The following is a 21,721-nucleotide window of genomic DNA, read 5'->3' on the forward strand; positions in this document are numbered from 1 at the left end:
AATTAAACGAACAGCATATCTGTTTAAAAAATAAAATAATCGATAAAAAGGTACAAACGCAGACGAATAAGACATTACCCCTCCGTTTCCTGTGTTAATACATTCCCTCAAAAAAGATATTGGTACATCTAAAAAATTGTATAAGCCTTTTATAAGTTTTATAATCCACTACAATTTATATACAAGGCTATTCTGATTGAATTAACCTACAAAGCGAAAACATATTCCACTTCCATCAGCTAAAGACGGCTAGCTTTTTAGAAAAGCTATTACTTGTGTAAAATTTCTTCAATTTTCAAACTTTTCTTTTAATTTCATCAATTCGTTTGGCATACAAAAATATCACCAACTATTAAATCTCCGTTGGATTGCAAGTAAACGTGTCTTTAGTGGAATTGGCAAGGAGTTAATATTGTTCCGGCTTGAAATACAAGTAGTAACAATACAACAAGCCAGTTTGTTTTTGTTTTTTTGTGGGGGGGGGGGGCTATTTTTATTGAATACTATAATAGATAGAAGGAAATTGTAAACAGAAAAAATCGTAATACTAAAAAGTATACTATTCCCAGCTATCCGAGTAGATATACAAATAAGTCAATACAAATCCTTGGTCAATATAACCGAAATCAGTGTCAAAATTAATGATGACTGTTTGTAAGACTTGTTGCCCTTTAAATGATGATTTTCATGGCTTTTATCTTCAAATTAATACAAAAGATGGAGAAACTGTACACAGAAAAAATATTCAGCAATATATGATCTGCTAATAAATCAAGTAATTATATAAAGGAAATTTTACATCCACTCAGTTTCGAAATGTGTATATTCTTGGTTCACAAATTTAATTTTGGTATCTTATAATTACTCTTTTTTGTTACTACCTTGTAGTCTTGTATTACTAACCCTGTGTCGATACCATGACTAGAAGATTTATTGCAAGTGTCCGACGGTATGCCAGTGATTTTTCTACTGATCTGATTTTACTTTCATACCTGGGTTGTTGAATAATTAAAAAAAAATGCAATTTACAATTTGTTATATTCTAATGCTTTCCTTAATGTACATGCAGTTGTTTCGTAGATTGTTTTGCCTCCTACTCCCAGTATAGTTGTCACACAGTTTTGCCTCTCATTCACAGGCACTTGTCTCAGAAAAAAAATTCCTATATACATATATACCTTAATATAACATATTAAGGTATATATTAAAAAAAATCTGACACTAGTGCCTGTGCTCTCATTATAGCCTGTTTTGCCTACCATTATAGCTTGTTTTGCCTCCCATTATAGCTTGTTTTGGCCTCCTATTACAGCTTGTTTTGGCCTCCCAATATGTTTATTTTACTTCCCATTATAGCATGTTTTGGCACCCATTATAGCTTATTTTGGCCTCCCAATATATGTTTTTTTACTTCCCATTATAGCTTGTTTTGGCCTCCCAATATGTTTTTTTTGACTTCCCATTATAGCTTGTTTTGCCTCCCATTATAGCTTGTTTTGGCCTCCCAATATACGGCCTTTTTTACTTGCCATTACAGGTTGTTTTACCTCCTGTTTTTACATTATTTTTGGTTTATAATGATCTTCAATTCATGTTATGCTCAATCTTTATTTTTCTGTGCAGTGTTTTGTTGACTGTCACTTTTTTTTTCGGTTTTATTTATTTGACCATGATGTTGCATGTCCTTCTTTGTCTTAAAATTCTAATTTCCCTCTTGGTACCTTCAGACTTTTTCATAAATTTTAGATTTCCCATTTTCGGATTCGAGTACAGCTGTTGAGAACTAAAGTTTCTAAATTCTCATATGTTGGAGCACTTAATTTTGGTTATCTTGCAATAGTACATGAAGTCATAATAGCTACTTTTTTCATATGAAATCAAAACAAAAATACAAGTGAACAGAACTGAAGCATATATAGGTACTTTTTTCCATGTGAAATAAAACAAAAATACAAGTGAACAGAACTGAAGCAATACGACGCGAATATTTTGTACTGATATTTAAAAAAAATATATATATGAATGTTTATCACCAGGAGTAACGGAAAAGCGTACTCTATATTTAAATATATGCTATATTACTGACAGGCACAAAGGGCTTTTGCTCTTACCTTCCATTAACTAGTTTATACGCACTACCCCTCTTCTATTATTTTCCGCTGGGCAGATTCCCCAGTTCGAACAGTCTATTTGTGTTGTGTAAAATGGACCACTAAAGAAATTTATATTGCATTTTGGGATTCGAAAGGGTTGCAAATAACATAATAAAAATAAGGAGATGTACCAAAATTAAAATAAATTTATACTTCATTTGAACTTTGGTGGATAGTTGTCTCATTGGCAATCATACCACATCTCCTTGTTTTTATAAGTTTACTTATTTACCAGCAGTATGATTGAAAATTGTCCTCCGACTAGCGGATCAAGGTTTGGTCAAGGAAACACATGGCCATTTTTACAGCATGGGCCCAGTATGGTTTTTTGAGTTAAAGAAGGAATAGTCAATGGATTTATTTCCTCAAGTATGGATACTTTAGACTTTTGTGTTAGCATCCAATAGATATAGGAAGATGTGGTATGAGTGCCAATGAGACAACTCTCCATCCAAGTTACAATTTATAAAAGTAAACCATTATAGGTCAAGGAACAGCCTTCAACACGGAGCATTGGCTCACACCGAACAGCAAGCTATAAAGGGCCCCAAAAAATTACTAGTGTAAAACCATTCAAACGGAAAAACCAACGGTCTAATCTATATAAAAACGAGAAACGAGAACACATTTCCCGACTTAATTAGTATGGCGGTCTTATAAAGAGGCAGGTTCTCTTCAAATAGATAAGTATTTCGAACTTGTGCTTTCATTGTGAAAGCACTTTTTATGCTGTTCTACAAGAATAAAAGGATACCAGCAATCGTATTACATCTCCTCATTTTTATATAGGGGTAAAAGTCAATGAGACTGCAGCATACAATATAGGCTTCTCCTGGTTAACATGCAACATAGTCAAGTGTTTCAAATTATTCAATGTGTCAGGCTGTAAATCGTACGGCGTCAGATAAGTTGAGAACAAAACCAAATCAACAAAGACCATAAAAGACACGAAATTCCCTAATGAACAACACATATTCTGCATATTCTGTCACTATATACTAGTGATGTTCATGGCATGGCTTGAACATTTGGAAATATATAAGACAAGGTTTTATTACCCAAGCCTACCCGTTAAGTCCCAAATAGCTAAATATCCATAAAAAGTACAATAAAAATCAATTCAAAAAAGCATTTAACTCGATTATATCGGCAACACAATCACAGACACAGATAATACAATACTAAATCATAAACTATTAAAGATTGCTTATAGTACCTGAAATCTATCTCAAAGCATGTAACCTATACATTCCTACAATATAATACTTGGAAGTAGATTTACTTCTGCAACGTTTTGAACCATGATGAACAGTGCAAGAAGATACAATCATATAGATTTGATACTAGTATATCAATGTTATGAACAGCTTAGTCTAGCTTTAAAACAAAGAAATGAAACGAGACCAAGGGGACAATCATAAATCATTAGTCCAATAAAAATAGACAACACCATGGCTAAAAAGAAAAGCGACGAGAAGATAAACAACACTAACAAACAATTACTCAGGAAATTGCGCAACACGAACCTAACTAAAACCAACATGTGCTCTAAAAGGGTAAACACTACCTGTTCTATTAGTGATTGACATAAATCCTAAAAAAAACCGCAATGAATTAATTTAACAACAGTTGTTTAATTAGCTATTACCCTTGCCCATACGCCCAGAAAGAAAAATTTAAGTTATCTTACTGATCGTTTTGACATGCGGACGGACAGACGGACTACGGTATACCACGATACGTGCCATCAAAGACGGGCGTACAACTATATGACAGACAACAACAGATGTCAACCACTGGATTACAGGCTCTTGGCTTAGAATAGTCAATAATGTGGCGGAGTTTAACATGTTTGTAAGCGCTCAACCATCTACTTACCTTGGACAGTAGAACAATAACACAACAAAGGAATACATTACCGACCAATGAGTACTCTTGTTCAATGTTCCTTAAACTTTGAGACGCCCTTGCAAACACTCTCATGTCGAAACAATTGAGAAATGTGCATTTTAATTCTCTTAAGAATGAGTCAACGAAGCATTGCCGTCAATAAGTTGAGGAAAAATTAACAATGTGCAAGCAAAAGTCGGCGGCACATCATGGTATAAAAGTAACTATAGAAAATGTATACAATTGTCATGATGGAAATTTTACAGTCTTTAATTTTTTTTTAGCCAGTTGATTTCAATCGGCAATATTGAGTCTCAGCTTTTATTCCTGATAGTCAAAAAGCTAAATTTACCATATTCAATAACAGTTGCATTCTACTTCATTTAAGATTAAGATAAATCCAACTACTTTATTCTGAGCCATCTGTCCTGTGTAAAATAACAAAAATACCGAACTCCAAGGAAAATTAAAAACGGAAAGTCCCTTATCAAATGGCAAAATCAAAAGCTCAAACACATCAAATGAATGGAAAACAACTGTCATTCCTGACTTGGTACAGGCATTTCTTTGTGTAGAAAATGGTGGATTAAAGCTGGTTTTATAGCTAGCTAAACCTCTCAATTGTATGAGAGTCGCAAACAAGTTTTCCATTATATTGACAACAATGTGTGGACAAAATGAACTGTCCCAAGTCAGGAGCCTGTAGTTCAGTGGTTGTCGTTGGTTTATGTCTGTCATATTTGTTTTTCGTAAACTGTTTTGTTATAAATTATGCCGTTGGTTTTCTCAATTGTATTGTTTCATATTTTTCAATTCGGGGCCTTTTATAGCCGACCACACGGTATGGGTTTTTCTCATTGTTGAAGGCCGTACGGTTGCCTATGATTGCTTACATACACTTCATTTTAACTTTGGTGGATAGTTATCTCATTGGCAATCATACCACATCTCCTTATTTTTATATATAGACAAAGCACACAAGCAAAAAGGAAACACAAGAATACAAAAAATGACCATAGCACAATAACACAATGGCGGGATGTATAAGTACCGAGCCACGCCAAAAGGATATTTTCAAAAATGGACTAAACAGTCGAGGTTAATAATTTACAAAGACAAATAAAAGAACACCATAACACGTAATTAAGATGAAAAAAAAATCAGTACCTAGAATCTATACTTCAAGACCATCATGTATTATTTGTGGAGTTGATATTTATCATCAAGGTCTTGGTATCCTCCGGTGAACTTTTTTTTAGAAAAAGAACGAGACGTTCTTTGACATAACTTCAAAAATTCAGCATGACATACGATGCGTTTTATGATTTTTGTGTAACACATGCATGTAGTTTATCTTGATCTTTGAGATGTAAATAAACATTCTAAACAACATGCACAACTGCAAAAAAAGTTAAGATGATATTAAACAAAAATCCTTCTTGATTATATAGTTAAATATAAAAATAACGGGAGATGTGGTATGCTTGCCAACGCAGCAAACATCCACCACAGTTCAAATGACGTAGATATTTAAGCAATTATAAGACTAGTCGCCATACGGTCTTTAAAAATGAAAAAAAAAACATACCGTAAAGTCAGCTTAAAAAGGCCCAATGACATATTGACGGTTTGTTATGCTATTTAAATTTATTTATCATAATATTGCTATTCGCTTGTTGTACATATCTCTTTAAAAAGCAAAATATTCAGATGCACAAAACTACAAACTGTGTAACAAATAGTTAACATATAATCTCCATGAACAGTTGCCAATTTGTATATTTCTGAATGATGCCGTGAATGTGCATATGCATTCACAATATGTAATTTAAATATGTCAAATGTTTCCTTTGATGATATTTTATGAATGTAAATATATTTTTGTTTTGTTGATTCATGCGAGTCTTTAGATGTTGTTTTTTTTTTGTATTGTTTAATATTTTCAGTCTGTATAGTAATTTACATATAATGCCATATATTTCTCAATCAAAAATGGGGTAAAAATATGTTGATAGTTTTAGCGAAGAGTCAATCTGAAAGAAAAAAAGTAATTCAATAGGGAGGTCACTTTTACCTTAGATGGGAAGTAAACACATTTTCAAACCCCGGTTGGTAAAAAAGAACTGTTCCCTTTCTATACACTCACTTCACCAGTCACATTTACGTTTTTTTTAAACATGTTAACAACTGTTATTGCTTTCCATTTATCACTGTCCCCAAAAATGTCAAAATCTAGAAATTTTCCGATTACAGTTTTGTTTTATAAGATGTGTTTTAATGTAGTAATAGTCACGATATTAATTTCTTGAATGTAGGACAGAAAGTCACAGACAAAAAGTCACGGACAAAAAAATCACGGGACAAAAAGTCACAATTCAGTTTTGAAATTATTTTTCTCTGAATAAGAAAACACTTATTTTCAAAAACATGTATTGTATTTCCCTTGAATTATTATATATAATTAAGCAACTTTGTAAACAAAATTTATTATAAAAAAATCAATAATGATCATATAATTGATAAGAAAATAATTTGTCAAAGTGGCTTGGTACTTAAATGGCTTCATGGTATCAAGAAATATATTCTTTGCGTGTTTTAAAAATTTGATAAATCTTCATTTATCAAGGCTTATGAACATTAACTGTAAAATGAATATATATGTAATAAAAAAAATTATTTAAAAAAATTTCACTTATATATTCAAACAATTTTTTAACAAATTATTTGTGACTTTCTGTCCATTTACCCAATTTCTTATGTTTCATATTCCTTTATTTCTTAGAAATCAATAATCATCATTCATGAACAAATAAATTGAATTTACCATTTAATTAGAATTAATGTAATTTATTTGAAAAAAAAAATATTTTATTGAATTTCAACCATGCCTTGGGACTTTAACAGAAAACATTTCCAGACAAACAATTAAAGTATAGTTTCGACATCTATTAGCTCACCTAGGGTGAGTCCCAAAGGGTCATGTAAGGTATTGCCATAATACTTCAATAGAATAGTTTTATTCCCAGCATTTTCTTCTGATAGAGAGCATTTAATATTCCTAAATAACAATCCTTAGCTGATATGTTATAAAATGACACGACAGCTTACTCTAGGGACGTTTTCGGCAGAAAAACAGAAAGCTAATTTTACCTCATTTTATGTCTGTAAATGGCAGTATAGAAATTTCATAAGCAAGTACAAAATGTCGGTAAGTTGTTGTCTCTTTCAGACAAATGTTATAGGATGTTACATCTATAAATATTGATTTTGTTATCAGTAAATTAAAACCATACTGAATATTATTGTTATAGAAAATATGTACTTTCACGGTACAACAATCTGTCGATACTTATGTTTTGGCATTGCACAAGGTCTTTGATATTTTGAATGAACGTCTGTTAGATCAATTTTATCAGAGTTGGCGTGCGTCTGTAGAGAGCTCTGAAAAACTAATATTGTACAAAATAATGAAAACAGATTTTAAGATGGAACAATATATATTGAAAGATATCAATGTTAAAATGTTGTCTTTATTAAGATTTGGTGTATTAAAACTAAATATGGAAACTGGTCGTTATATAAACCAACGAATTGAGGATAGAATTTGTAAATGTTGTACTATGCAATGTATAGAGAATGAATATCATTTTATTATGGTTTGTCCAGCATATTGACAGTATAGACTTAAATATTTCTCAAGATATTACCATACATGGCCAAATATTAACAAACTGTATTTATTACTACACATTCAAACAAAAACAGTTATTTACAATTTGATGTGTTTTTTGCGTGAAAGTTGGAAACTGAAAACTTTCATATTAACGTAGTTATATATATTGTCTTTTTTCATTAACAAAGTGTTCATAATGTTTATTATGTTCTCTGCTGTTTTATTTAACTATATATTTTTATATTATTATAAATTTCATGTTGCTTACATATGATAATGTTGTAATTTAAATGTGCTATAGCATAATTGTGCTTATTGCAATAAACGTCTTTATCTTATCTTATCTAAAGGTCATGTTTTTCTCTAATTGTTGATGACGTCTTTAAACCAAAATCCGTTGGATGTTGGATGTGTACTGATTGATATTTATTCCTAGATACATGATTTTTTGATTAGTTGTTATTGTTTGAACTGGCTGTCAGTAACTGCGAGGACTCTCAAATCTGTACTTAGTGTCTTTTTTGTTGTTAGGGATGAGGGATGGATATATACTATTAGAGAATTCTTGAGTTTAACCATTAAACTATGACTCGTAATTATACAGGAACACGCCTGTAACACTGCTGTTAAAGGGATGCAGTTAGTGTCCACAGGAATACATACAATGTACGAAGATGCTGTCAAGGAGAAAACTTTTAATTAACGGCTGTAGTCGTTTCATTTAATTGTCAGGAGCATACCCACTACAGGTTATTCCAGAAACAAGTGCGCACGGAAATTAATTTTAATAACCAGTATTAGCAGTGACAATTTCTTCTTTTTCTTGATCTATGTACTTCTACTTTAAAAAGAAAAAAAACTATATCAACACAGAGACTATTTTTAATTGCTAGTTTTCCTCGTTTGTTCACTTTGCCTGTGATGAATCGACCTTTGGATGTTAATATCTCAACCTGTGTATATGACAACTGGAACATTATTACACCAAGATTTTGTCGCTATAAATCATTTTAAAAACATTAATTTTACTAAATTCGTTCAAAGTTTGAAAGAGTTGACAATTTTTCTGAACAAGCAAAAACTTATCAGCACTGTAGTTCGTATATATTTCTTCAGTAACGTTCTTAGATTTAATGGTGTACTATAGGAATTTTGAAACTAATCTTTATTTTTTTTATTTGACCAAATTTATTATGAATGTTGATGTGAAGTGATTGAATCCTACAAAAGTCTATTTAATGTGAAAACAGTAATTTTTGCTGATAATGGTTTAAAAAAAAAAACGCAACTTGACATATTTCCTAACTGTTTTGTCATTAGTCTTTATTTTTCCGTAATGCTATGTGATTTACAAAACCGTGTCTTCTGTTGACTTCCACAAGCTGTTGTTATTCAACATCCATTTGGAAGTTGGTTTACTGATATAATAAGAGGGATTTTTTTCCATTCTTTATAAGCATTAAACAAATACGAGTATTGGGTTGGTACTCTCTCCTTATCTGTTCTTAGCGAAGGACTAATTAATTTTGTCCATGTGATAAGGTTGAACGCTCACATTTTTTTTTTCGTTGTAGTAGACATCATACATAACTTATATTAGGCTTTACGGCTTAAAATTTTAGATTTGAATAATTATAATAATACCTTGACAATCCTTATCGTCTCACATTTATTGGTTTATTTGTGCAGTGATAAAAGGCATTAAGAAACCAATATACAAACATAAGATATGTTCCAGTAAATTTTAAAGCAATTATGTATTCAAATATCTACATCCCATAAGGCATAATAAACAGTGAAATAATTACATATCTTGTCACGCTGATAGGTGTCGTGGATAAATCTGCCCATTTCAATGAATTTCCATAGCATAAGCCAACTTGATACACAATGAAGATGTTTGACTACTGAATAACGCGAGCCGAACGAACAAAACAATAGCATATACGCCCTGTTACGAATGGCTCGTGTAATCCAGCTAGTCGTCCTTTCGATAATCACATGGCCATGATGATACTATACTTGCATCCTTTTACAGACAAAAAGAACAAATAAATTGTGAGTTGATGAAACTCCATGAAAGCAATTAAAAAGAATAATGACATAAACTATACACTGCTTTATACTTAAGAAAAATACAAATCATATTCCAACAACTTTGCTGCTAAATGGTTGGTATTATCTGTATTAGTAACGCGAGCCAAACGAACAAAACATTATTATAAGCATTGTTACGAGAGGCTCGGGTCAGCTTACAGTCGATCTCTTTTCTTTCACTCCGTCTTACAAGTTGAACAAAATCCAAGAAAATTCAGACAACTGATCAAAGCCATTGAAAAGATAGGAAGACATCAAGGACACAGAAAGCAATAATGATATTTTATGAACACCACAATCAGAAGAAAGCGGAAGTGGAGAGTATACATAAAAATACCACATACATAGAAGTGTTATATGTTAATAAAGGTAATATCATACTGAATACAAAATATATATCAATAGCAAATCCTGATAACAACCATGCAGGTGGAAATTGGGGACATTTTTAATTCTATTATCCTCGACCTGGATTATCGTCCCTTGATCAGGGATGTCGCTTACCCTTCTGGAGTACCTGAGCTCACACCGGTTTTGGTGGGGTTCGTGTTGCTCAGTCTTTAGTTTTCTATGTTTTGGTTCTATATATTTATAAAAGATCTTATTTGTTACATGTACCTCCCTCCACGGGGAACTTATTTATGAAATAAAAACATTATAATGTATTGTGTGTGTTTAAATATATCCTGGTCATCTATTTAAACATGTAGTCTAACTTTCACAGGGTTTATTTGAATCTTATCAATTTCGTTCTTCGTTATAAATGTGCAACCTGACATAATTTGGATTATCTGGATTCAGAGTGACGGAGGATATACCTTTTCTCCAAATAAAGTCGATAGTAAAATTAAAATTAATAAAAATAATGAGTGATCTTGCATTACTTATTTCAACTTTGTTAATTTAATCACGGTATGTTCGTGTGTATGCATACATTCAATATGGAGACTTCGCCGACGACATATCAAAAAGATTTGCACAACACCGTGGGTAAAAATTAAAACCAGGAGGCTGTTTAAAAGAATGGACACGGCATTTATTGGGAATCTGAAGGACAAATGAATAAATTAAGCGGAAAACAGATTTTTTTATTTTAGGAGTCTGCCTTTTTAAAGGTACAATATTTCCCAGACTCTCCAATTCGATTGTTTTATCGGAACGAGAATTTTCATGACAATTATATGTAAGTATCGTCGATTGTACTTTTCACATTTGTACAACATGCATAAAAAACTGAGAACACTGGTAATTGTCGTTAATAAAACTGACATAAACAGTTTAAATCGATTTGTTATATTACATCAATTCTATCATAAAATGATAATTTATCAAAAGAACTTTTTATGAAAACCTGTATTACATTGAGTGTTAAAAAGTTATACCAGATAAAGAAAATATGAAAAAGAAGGTTAAACGCGGAGACATTTTACACAATTTAATGTTTGAAATTCTTTAAAGTACATTAACTGTAAAGAAAGTTTCCAATTTAATTCCATCCTTCAAGTCCGTTTACAGGTAAATGTGGTCCGTTTTATTGATGCCCCTACCTTTTTTTTAATATATATATTTAAATAGAATTCAAGTAATCTTTTAAGTTTCAAACACATACTTATGGCAAAAATTTAGCACAAAATATCAAACAAAATAAACAGGGACCATTAAATTTGTTTTATAATTTTCAATCTTTTAACATGACTTTTGTCATAAATATTATTTTATTGAACCCAATTCTACATGTGAATGTCTCCCTAAATGATATCAAATGCTTACCTGATATGTTTTAAAATATTAATATCCAAAGATCTGTATTCACTAGTACAATTATCTTTTATGACAATCATTGGAAGGACGTCCTATATATATATCTTCGACGGAAAGATGGGAAAAATGGCACCTGTTCACGGCAACTTAATGTTATCAAAAAGGATTAAATCCCGTTTTCATTTTGGATTTGTCTTAAAATTTGTCAGCCTGCATATTCACATACACCAAACTAAATTCAATTTGACCAAAACAGATGCATCGATAATTTATCTTCTGTATTCTTGTCACCTGCTTGTTGAAATTATAATCTATAGTCTTGCATAAGTGATTAACCTTCAGTTTACATACTTAACTAGTACATAACCTATATACAGAAGTAAGGCTTCACATTTTCGATAGATGTACTTCGGAAACGGATAGAATATTTCAACCCTTGCACATTTCCGATTTTTGAATGATGGTATTTATTTTCGTTAGTTAAATTAAGATATATACAATTACATACCTTCTCTCGCTTGTGCTTGGATTGAAATGTAAATGACTAGTTTCTTTTTCGGCCTAGCTAATCGAGTAGACGTGGTTTGCTTGTCAACACCTTAGTGCCACCACTACCAGGGGCGGATCCAGGATTTAAAAAAAAGGGGGGAGGGAAGGGGGGGGGGGGGGGTGGCGTAATTAAAAAAAGGTATTACTGGTAGATAATGCCCAGCGGAGCAAGGCGACGATTTTTTTGGACGATTTTATGCTAAAAAAAATATAAATGGTGAGAAACATTTTTTTTTTATCAAAAGATGGTGTACGCCCTCTACGCCCTATCATGGACCCGCCACAGACTACTGACTAGGTGTTCCCGTTTGTAAAAACGACAAGGTGCATTTGATGTACGGTCAAACAAAAACTGACGGACCTCTTTCATTTGATATGCAGCTGGTTCTTTTCTTTTCTTTTCGGTATTTTTAAGGACGAAATATTTTTTGTTATTCATTAAAAAAAATAATGATTCAAAATCTTAATTTTTTCATTAGTATTATTTGTAATGAATGTAAGACAATCCGATTAATATATGCTAATCGGTATTCCAAACAGATTAGACATAAGAGCAATGTGAAGGGCTCAAATACTTGGTTTTATGCTTAACTGTTAAAATGATTCGCTTTTGCAAAGTTTGGCTTGGAGTTGAAATTCATAGATCAATGCAGTAAATTGTTTGCTTTCTTATGGACATCAACACTTTATTTTCATTTTTAGCTTGGTTCGAAATTCGCTCCATAGAAATCAATTGGTTGCCCATTAATGTACATATTTCATAAAAACTAACACGTTTTATAAAGAACATTCAAGAGATAATGAAATTTTGACAAGTTCCACATTTTAAAATTAATTTCAACGTTCAATTAAACGATTGAATCGCCTCAAAACATTTATATCGAAAGAAAATCGGTGTAACGAAAGTAAAATGTACAGAAACTGTTTCGGCTTGATTCTTCGTTACAGGACAGGAAGAAAGCCTCAGAGAAATGTTCACACATCATGGAACTTGTCGCAGTTTAAAAAGTAGTCAGGAGAGCAAGATTTACGAGTGACTTTATCTTACTCAGTCTTACTTAAAATAGAAATCCTTGAATAAATCATTTTTTTTTATTTCTAAAGTGCTTATGCACATGTTAAAGATATTCTTATCAGAATAATCACTAAATTATGCTAAATAAATTTTGTAAATCTATCGTCTATCAGGTGACAACAATTTTATTTTGTACTGGGTACTATAAGGACCGCGGGAGATTAACACATGCTAGTAGGCACGCGTGAGAAATGTCACCCGGGTTGATATAGTACGACAAGCCGAAATGTCTTATACGTGGTTAAGATAAAACAAGCTAATCTGATTTTGACCTATTACTTTAGTATTCATAAGTAAATACAAATCTATGTATCGGACCAGACATATGAACGGATTAAGATATTTCGTGCGGACAAATACAAATAGAACTGCGAATGTATTTAGCAAATCAGACTTGTTTAGAAAATTATTGAGTTCGGTATTAAATTTGTTTTTATTTGCTAAATATAGTGTGAAGTACTGAACAAAGTCTCGCATAATGGGAGAACAAAGACTTATTTTTTTCTAAATGGGTACACTTTGTTGGATTTTTTTATGAAAAAATATCTAAGTGACTAAGAAAAACCAGAAATGATTCCTCAAAGAATTGCATAGTTATATGAGAGTTGCATCATTTCAATATTCGCATGAACTTGGTACCTTTTTCAACAGGTTTAACATATTTGTTAAAAAAAAGTTTCCAGATCTGGAGAGTTGGTGAAATTCATCAACAATTCTCCGATACAATGTACAAAACAACTTCAGTACTTCTGTAACAATTCTGGCTTGCAAGGATTTTGGTGAATTTTTTTTATTAAAAACGAAAGGTATCCACTTTTGCAAAATGAGTTTCCATCTTAACTAGAATGTTATTTATATAGTATAGTAGTACCAGCAATTATACTTTTTCATGTTTTCATGCAGAACATATATGTATTTTTGCATTTTGTTGGAAATAGTATAATCAATCAATTATATTCCTCAATACTGGATCGACAGAATAAATTTTGGAAAAGAAGTTCTTTTATTTCTGTCACAGTAATACCTTCAGCACAGAGCGAAAAATCAAATCTCATTGCAAGCTGAAAACATCTCCTAGTCCCGGAATTCGATACAAGATATCGCTGGATACAAGGTTTACAAAGTACAAATATACTATACGGGCTATACTATATAAAACACAAGTGCAGACTGTCATAAGTTGCCGGACGACAAAATTGTAGTAAGCAGAAACAATACATGTCTAAACATTTAAGACAACCACAGACACAGAAGATAACATGACAGGAAATATTAAATGAATAGCGCAAATGATTCAACAGGACTGCATACCAATTTCATAAAACATACAGATCGAAAGAGAAGAAGACGAAAAAGCATCGTAACTGTGGAACATACATATTAGGGCACGGTAGCTGATTTTCTATGACCTCCACATGAAACAGATTGTTGGAAAACAAGGGATATTGTGTATTAATTCACCTAAAAAAATCCCTATCCGCACTTTTTTTTTGTAACTGGTTTTGATGGTCTTTACAGATCAAGGAGTATGTCATATACAGATAGTAGTTTGAGGAATAGTAGTATCAATATTTCACCGTATAAGCAAGTTGAGTCGTGTTTTTCTTGGTTCTGAAAGAAGCTCAATTCATGACGGTATCGAGAAATGCGTATCGAACACAACAAGAGCTACCTTAAAAATTTCCATTTATCATCACTAGTATTAACATTCTTCATGGGATTCAAAAGTAATATATACCAGAAAAAAAAATTGTATATTTAAGTGGTCGCTAAAATAAAACCAGGGATAATCTATATTCCTCAATAATGAATGTATAGATGGATTGGTGTTTAACTTCCAGTGGCAAATATTACATGCATGTCAGGACGAACCAATATTGACTATGATATAAGGTGGCATAGAATCTTTCAGTTTGATACCATATTATAAAATATTATTTTTTATCATCCTGAATTTTGGGTTTCTGGAATACAGACAAATTTAGTGCTTCATCTTGTTTGATTTTAACTGATCTTTTGTTATCCCATTAGTTGAAATGACAAGAGGCTCACCTGGTAAAACATGTGATATTTATTGTTTTTCTTTTATTACAATCAGTTATGCTTGCTTATTTGTGGTTCTTATTTAGGGGCATTTTTGTGGGTCTTGTAATTAATTAAGATCATTTTCACTATTTACAGTTTATACCTTTCAATGGAAGTTTTAATTATAAAATCATTTTAAGGCAATCAATCTTGTAACTAATGTGACACATCGGCTGTGTTGACTTACTTGAATATCTTATTTTGCTGATCTTTTTTTATCAAGTTGCTCTCTTACTCCTATAGTTTTGACAAAAATGCCAAAAAATGGATAAAAATCATCCTTCAGGGAAAATAACTGCCACCATTTTCTACATAAGGAAATGCCTGTACCAAGTCAGGAATATGACAGTTGTTTTCTATTTGTGTGATGTGTTTGAGCTTTTGAATTTGCCATTTGATAAGGGACTTTCCGGTTTGAATTTCCTTGGAGTTCGGTATTTTTTTATTTTACTTTTTTCTATAAGGAGTTGGTTGACGGTTTCAGCCATGATGACTGATTTGTCGATCTTATTGTGCTGAACAGTTTTGTTTTTTTTTTGCTATTATAGTTTGTTCAAAAACTGCTAAAAAATGTTTGAAATCATCTGTCAAGGGCAATAACTTCTAAAAGTAGTCGGTTTCATTTATTTGTAAATCTTATTGTGCTTATTATCTTAATTTTCTCTCCATCTATTTTAGTTTCTTTTTTAAATGCAATAAATTGCTTAGCCGAGCGCAGCTGGATACGACCGCAGAGGTCCAACCCTGAACAGTTGGGGCAAAAATGGACACAATATTCGCGCTTAATACAGGTCTGAATTTGGATTGTAATTAAATGTTTGACACATAATAGGTTTCTGACACAGAATAACTGTAGTCAAAACAATTAGTAAAACGAGTCTTAATCAAAACGTTGTGTTTGGATTACCTCCCTTACACTGCTTTTAAATTGTCTTAAGTAATTGTCCATTAACCAGGAAACCCTTGTTTTTCCCCCCTTTTTGCCCCTAATTCCTAAACGGTTTGAGCCATAACCCCCCAAAGCAAATCCCAACCATCCCTTTGTGGTATGGAAACTTGTGGTATAATTTCAGAGAGATCCATACACCGTTCCACAAGTTATTGTCTGGAAACTAGAAAAATGCTTATTTGGGCCCCTTTTTGTCCCCTAATTCCTAAACTGTTAGGACCATAACCCCCAAAATCAATCCCAACCTTTTTTTTGTGGTTATAAACATTGTGTTTAAATTTCATAGATTTCTATTTAACTATACTAAAGTTATTGTCCGGAAACAAACTGTCTTCGGACGACGCTGACAACGACAACGACGACGTGATACCAATATACGACCGCAAAATTTTTTGCAGTCGTATAACAATTAGTAAAACGAGTCTTTCAAGGGCAATAACTCCTATAGGGGGTCAATTGACAAGTCATTCATGTTGACTTATTGATAGATCTTACTGTTGTGGTCAATCTTATTGTAAAAAATTTCCACTATCGGTTACAGTTTTCAAGATAAAACCAATAAACTGTTAACACAGCGATATGTCTCACCTTTTTGTAATTTTGATAATGCAAATGTTGAAATTAAAATAGCAATACTTTAACATGTAAGTTATGCAAATATTCAAAGTCAATGAACCATGACTGAAGGTACATGGCTAAACTATCTCCATAACACCATTGATTTATCATACGTCGTTCCCTTTAAACAAACCTAAACACAAACATTAACTTGTAAACTATGTAAAAGTTTCAAAGTCAATGATCCATGATGAAGGGGTGGAGTTATATAATCTCCATGGAAATGAAAATTGCAAATGCCAATACATTTGCAAACCGAATATCATTGACTTAATATTAGTGGTTCATCTTAAACTGATCTAATCACAAACTAATACATGTTAACTTAGCAAAAGTTTCAAAGTCAATAGACCATGACTGAGGGGTAAGGACCAAATATTCTCCATGGAAATGAGATCTGCTAATGCTTATACAACTGTATACCAATTATCATTGACCTATCACTAACGGTTCCCCTTAAACTGATCTAATCACAAACTAATACATGAAAACTAAGCAAAAGTTTCAAAGTCAATAGACCATGAATGAGGGGGCAGGGCCAAATATTCTCCATGGAAATGAGATATGCCAATGCTTGTACAACTGCATACCAAATATCATTAACCTACCACTAGTGGTTTCCCATAAACTGACCTAATCACAAACTAATACATGTAAACTAAGCAAAAGTTTCAAAGTCAATAGACCATGAATGAGGGGGCGGGGCCAAATAATCTCTATGGAAATGATATATGCCAATGCTTATACAACTGCATACCAAATATCATTGACCTACCACTAGTGGTTCCCCATAAACTGACCTAATCACAAACTAATACATGTAAACTAAGCAAAGTTTCAAAGTCAATAGACCATGAATGAGGGGGCGGGGCCAAATAATCTCCACTAAAATGATATATGCCAATGCTTATACAACTGCATACCAAATATCATTGACTTACCACTAGTGGTTCCCCATAAACTAGACCTAATCACAAATTAATACATTGTTGACGCCGCCGCCGGAAACAGCATACCTATGTCTCGCTTTTTGACTCTGTCAAGGCGAGACAAAAACTGCAAAATTTGCAAAAAGTTATACAGAGAATACAGATTTTAAACTAGATACTCTAAGGATAAAGTTTGGTATCATTTGGACTTGTAGTTTCAGAGGAGAATATTTTTTTAAAAGTTTAAGACGACAACGGCGACAGATGCCAAGTGATGGCAAAAAAGCCATTTGAGCTAAAACAGAAGACATGACATGTTTTACGAGCCTTCTAAGTCAAAAGTCTTGATTGAGTATAATGCTGTCAATTCAGTTTTTTTTTGCCTGATTTAAGAAATTTAATCACATCTGTTAAATTGTAAAATTTATACATAAATGCAATGTAAAATAAACTAAGGCAATTTTAAAGTGTGTCCATTATGGAAGGTCATGTGGTAACCACTAAATATCTATTTTCATTAACCTGTACATTCACGTTGCTGCCTTATTGTTTACCCCCATATATATCCTTTTAGGTCATGCACATTGATTACTTATAAATTATTGACTTTAAATTAATCATAAATCAATAAAATTAGGGGAAAGGGTGCACTTTGATCCTTTTGTGGTAGGGTTGAGCAGCTGAGACATCGAGAATCCCACTCTATTATTTATTTTGAACTACACTTCCCAAAAATAATTTAATGGAAGTTCAGACCATTCCTGTCGCTCATGAAGGAGATATTGCAGATTACATTGTGTGAAAAGTTTGGCTGATTTCTTTGCAGTGATCAGGAGTTGCAGCTTACTAAAAGCGTACTAATGACTGATGACAGAAATAATAATGGAATTACTTGGTACAAGCAGAGACATATAATACAATTGTATTATATGTCTCTGGTACAAGTTCTGAATATTTTAAATGTTTGCTGGTTTTCTTGTGTCATTTCTTACTACACATATTTTGAAAATAACCCTTTTTAATACACCTTTACCTTTAACAGTTGAACTACATTATTATACTATTTCTGCAGATAATGGTCATTGTTTTTTTTTTCATTTGAAACTTTTAGTTTCAGTTTGTATTCCTCAGAGCAACCTTTCTGAGCAGTACTTATTTTTCCGCATTCTGTAAGGGTTCCCCTTTCATATCAATTGTTATACTCACCTTTTAAAACATTTATAAAGATTTCATCAGTTTAAGCTTGTTTTAACATAAGAGACTTTAACAAAAGTAAATCAAGGTAAAATATACGTTTTTGCTGACTCCAATGCCCATTTCTGGAATTATCTTGATCAGGAGCACTCAGAATAAAAAAATAAGTAAAAAAGATGTTAATAATACATTGTGAGCTATAGATCTTGAAAAGGATGAAAGACCATAGAAAAAATATCATGTTCTTCTTTGTCTCGAGGAGTTTCAACCTACAAATTATATGCTGACATTGATAGACCAATGTTATAAATCTTGTCGAAAAACTGAAACATTGACTCATGGGCTTAAGACTGCACCTTTGGGACAGGCTGAATTTACTTTTATCAGGAATGCTCTGAGCTGCAAGATGGAAAAGACAAACAGTTTTAAATAGACCAAGGCTATTATGGAATATGCAACACTTGTCCCAAGATTTTCACGACACTTGAACTATTAACATCATACAACAATCACTTTTGCATTGATGTTTCAGACCATTTTTCTTATGACGTCAAAATTACGGTAATGTCTCTGATAACAAGCAATAGTGGACAAATGGCAATAAGGTGTATACAATGTTAAAAAAAGATAACAGTTCTAAAACTACCTAAAGAGAATACCTGAACAAGCTTATGTCAAACTTGAGTGAAATAGTTTCAACCTTAAGATTTAAATAAATGTGGATAGTGTCCACAAGTGGACACAGATGATGCCACCGCTTGCATATCATATAGTTATAAAGGGACATAACTGAAGAACGGTAAAAGTGACGCTACCCAAATTTGAACTTGATCTGAGTTTTGTGGTAATAAGCATTGTGTGTAAGTCTAATAACATTTGGTTGAGGCTAACTAATGTATAGAACAGAAACTAATAAAATGCTTCGCTGGGCGCAGCTTGATACGATCGCAGAGGTCGAACCCTGAACAGTTGGGGCAAGTATGGACACAACATTCAAGCTTGATACAGCTCTGAATTTGGATTGTGATTAAATATTTGACACAGCATAGGTTTCTGACACAGAAAGAATGTGGTCTAAGAACTTGATTTTTTTTAATTTACCTATTATGGTCCAATGTCCAAAATCAAAATATATGGTTAGATTCAGCATATCGAAGAACCCCATATATTCAATTTTTGTTGAAATCAAACAAAGTTTAATTTTGGACCCCAACTTGGACAAACTTGAAAACTGGGCCCATAATCAAAAATCTAAACACATGTTTAGATTCAGCATATCAAAGAACCCCAAGAATTCAATTTTTGTTAAAATCAAACTAAGTTTAATTTTGGACCCTTTGGACATTAATGTAGACCAATTTAAAAAAATGGACCCAAAATTAAAAATCTAAATACACGATTAGATTTGGCATATCAAAGAACCCCAATAATTCAATTTTTGATGAAATCAAACGAAGTTTAATTTTGGACCCTTTTGACTTCAATATGAACCAATTTGATAGCGGGGTCCACAAATTAAAAATCTAAATAAATGGTTAGATTCAGCATATCAAAGAACCCCATTTATTTAATTTTTGTTGAAATCAAACAAAGTTTTATTTTGGACCCCAATTTGGACCAACTTGAAAACTGGGCCAAAAATCAAAAATCTAAATACTTGTTTAGATTCAGCATATCAAAGAACCCCATATATTCAATTTTTGTTAAAATCAAACAAAGTTAAATTTTGGACCCTTTGGACCTTAATGTAGACCAATTTGAAAACTGGACCCAAAATTAAAAATCTAAATACACGGTTAGATTAGGCATAACAAATAAATACATGTGGTCAAAGATTTTACAAATCTAATGCGCCATACTGTGCAATTAAAGATTACTTCTTGAAATTTTTCAATATTTGAAATTTGAAAAAAAAATAATATATCTGAAATGAGAAAAAATTGATCCCCACAATTTCTTTTTACCCCCCCCCCCCCCAAAAAAAAAATTCTTTCCCTCAAGATATGGTCATAATCTCAATTCAAATTTCCAATGGAGTTTGCAACCATAATTACCCATTTAAATTTACCATAGTGCTAACTTAATCTATTTTATAATAGAATTTAAAATATGGTGTCAAATCTTTCATATGGATTTTTTTGTAAAAAAAAAAAGTTCAACATTTTCAGATATTTTTACTGGTCTTCCTTTATAAATATGCATTTCTTTTAACATAATTTAAAAGCATTTTTAATTTTGGGTCCAGTTTTCAAATTGGTCTACATTAAGGTCCAAAGTGTCCAAAATTAAACTTAGTTTGATTTTAACAAAAATTAAATATATGGGGTTCTTTGATATGCTGAATCTAAACATGTATTTAGATTTTTGATTTTGGGCCCAGTTTTCAAGTTGGTCCAAATTGGGTTCCAAAATTAAACTTTGTTTGATTTCAACAAAAATTGAATATATGGGTTTCTTTGATATGCTGAATCTAACCATTTATTTAGATTTTTTATTTGTGGGCCCCGCTATCAAATTGGTTCATATTGAGGTCAAAAGGGTTTAAAATTAAACTTTGTTTTATTTCATCAAAAATTGAATTATTGGGGTTCTTTGATATGCCAAATCTAACCGTGTATTTAGATTTTTAATTTTGGGTCCGGTTTTTTTAAATTGGTCTACATTAAGGTCCAAAGGGTCCAAAATTAAACTTAGTTTGATTTTAACAAAAATTGAATTCTTGGGGTTCTTTGATATGCTGAATCTAAA

The sequence above is a fragment of the Mytilus californianus genome, unplaced genomic scaffold (genome assembly GCF_021869535.1).
Source record: "Mytilus californianus isolate M0D057914Y unplaced genomic scaffold, xbMytCali1.0.p SCAF_2, whole genome shotgun sequence".
Taxonomy (NCBI): domain Eukaryota; kingdom Metazoa; phylum Mollusca; class Bivalvia; order Mytilida; family Mytilidae; genus Mytilus; species Mytilus californianus.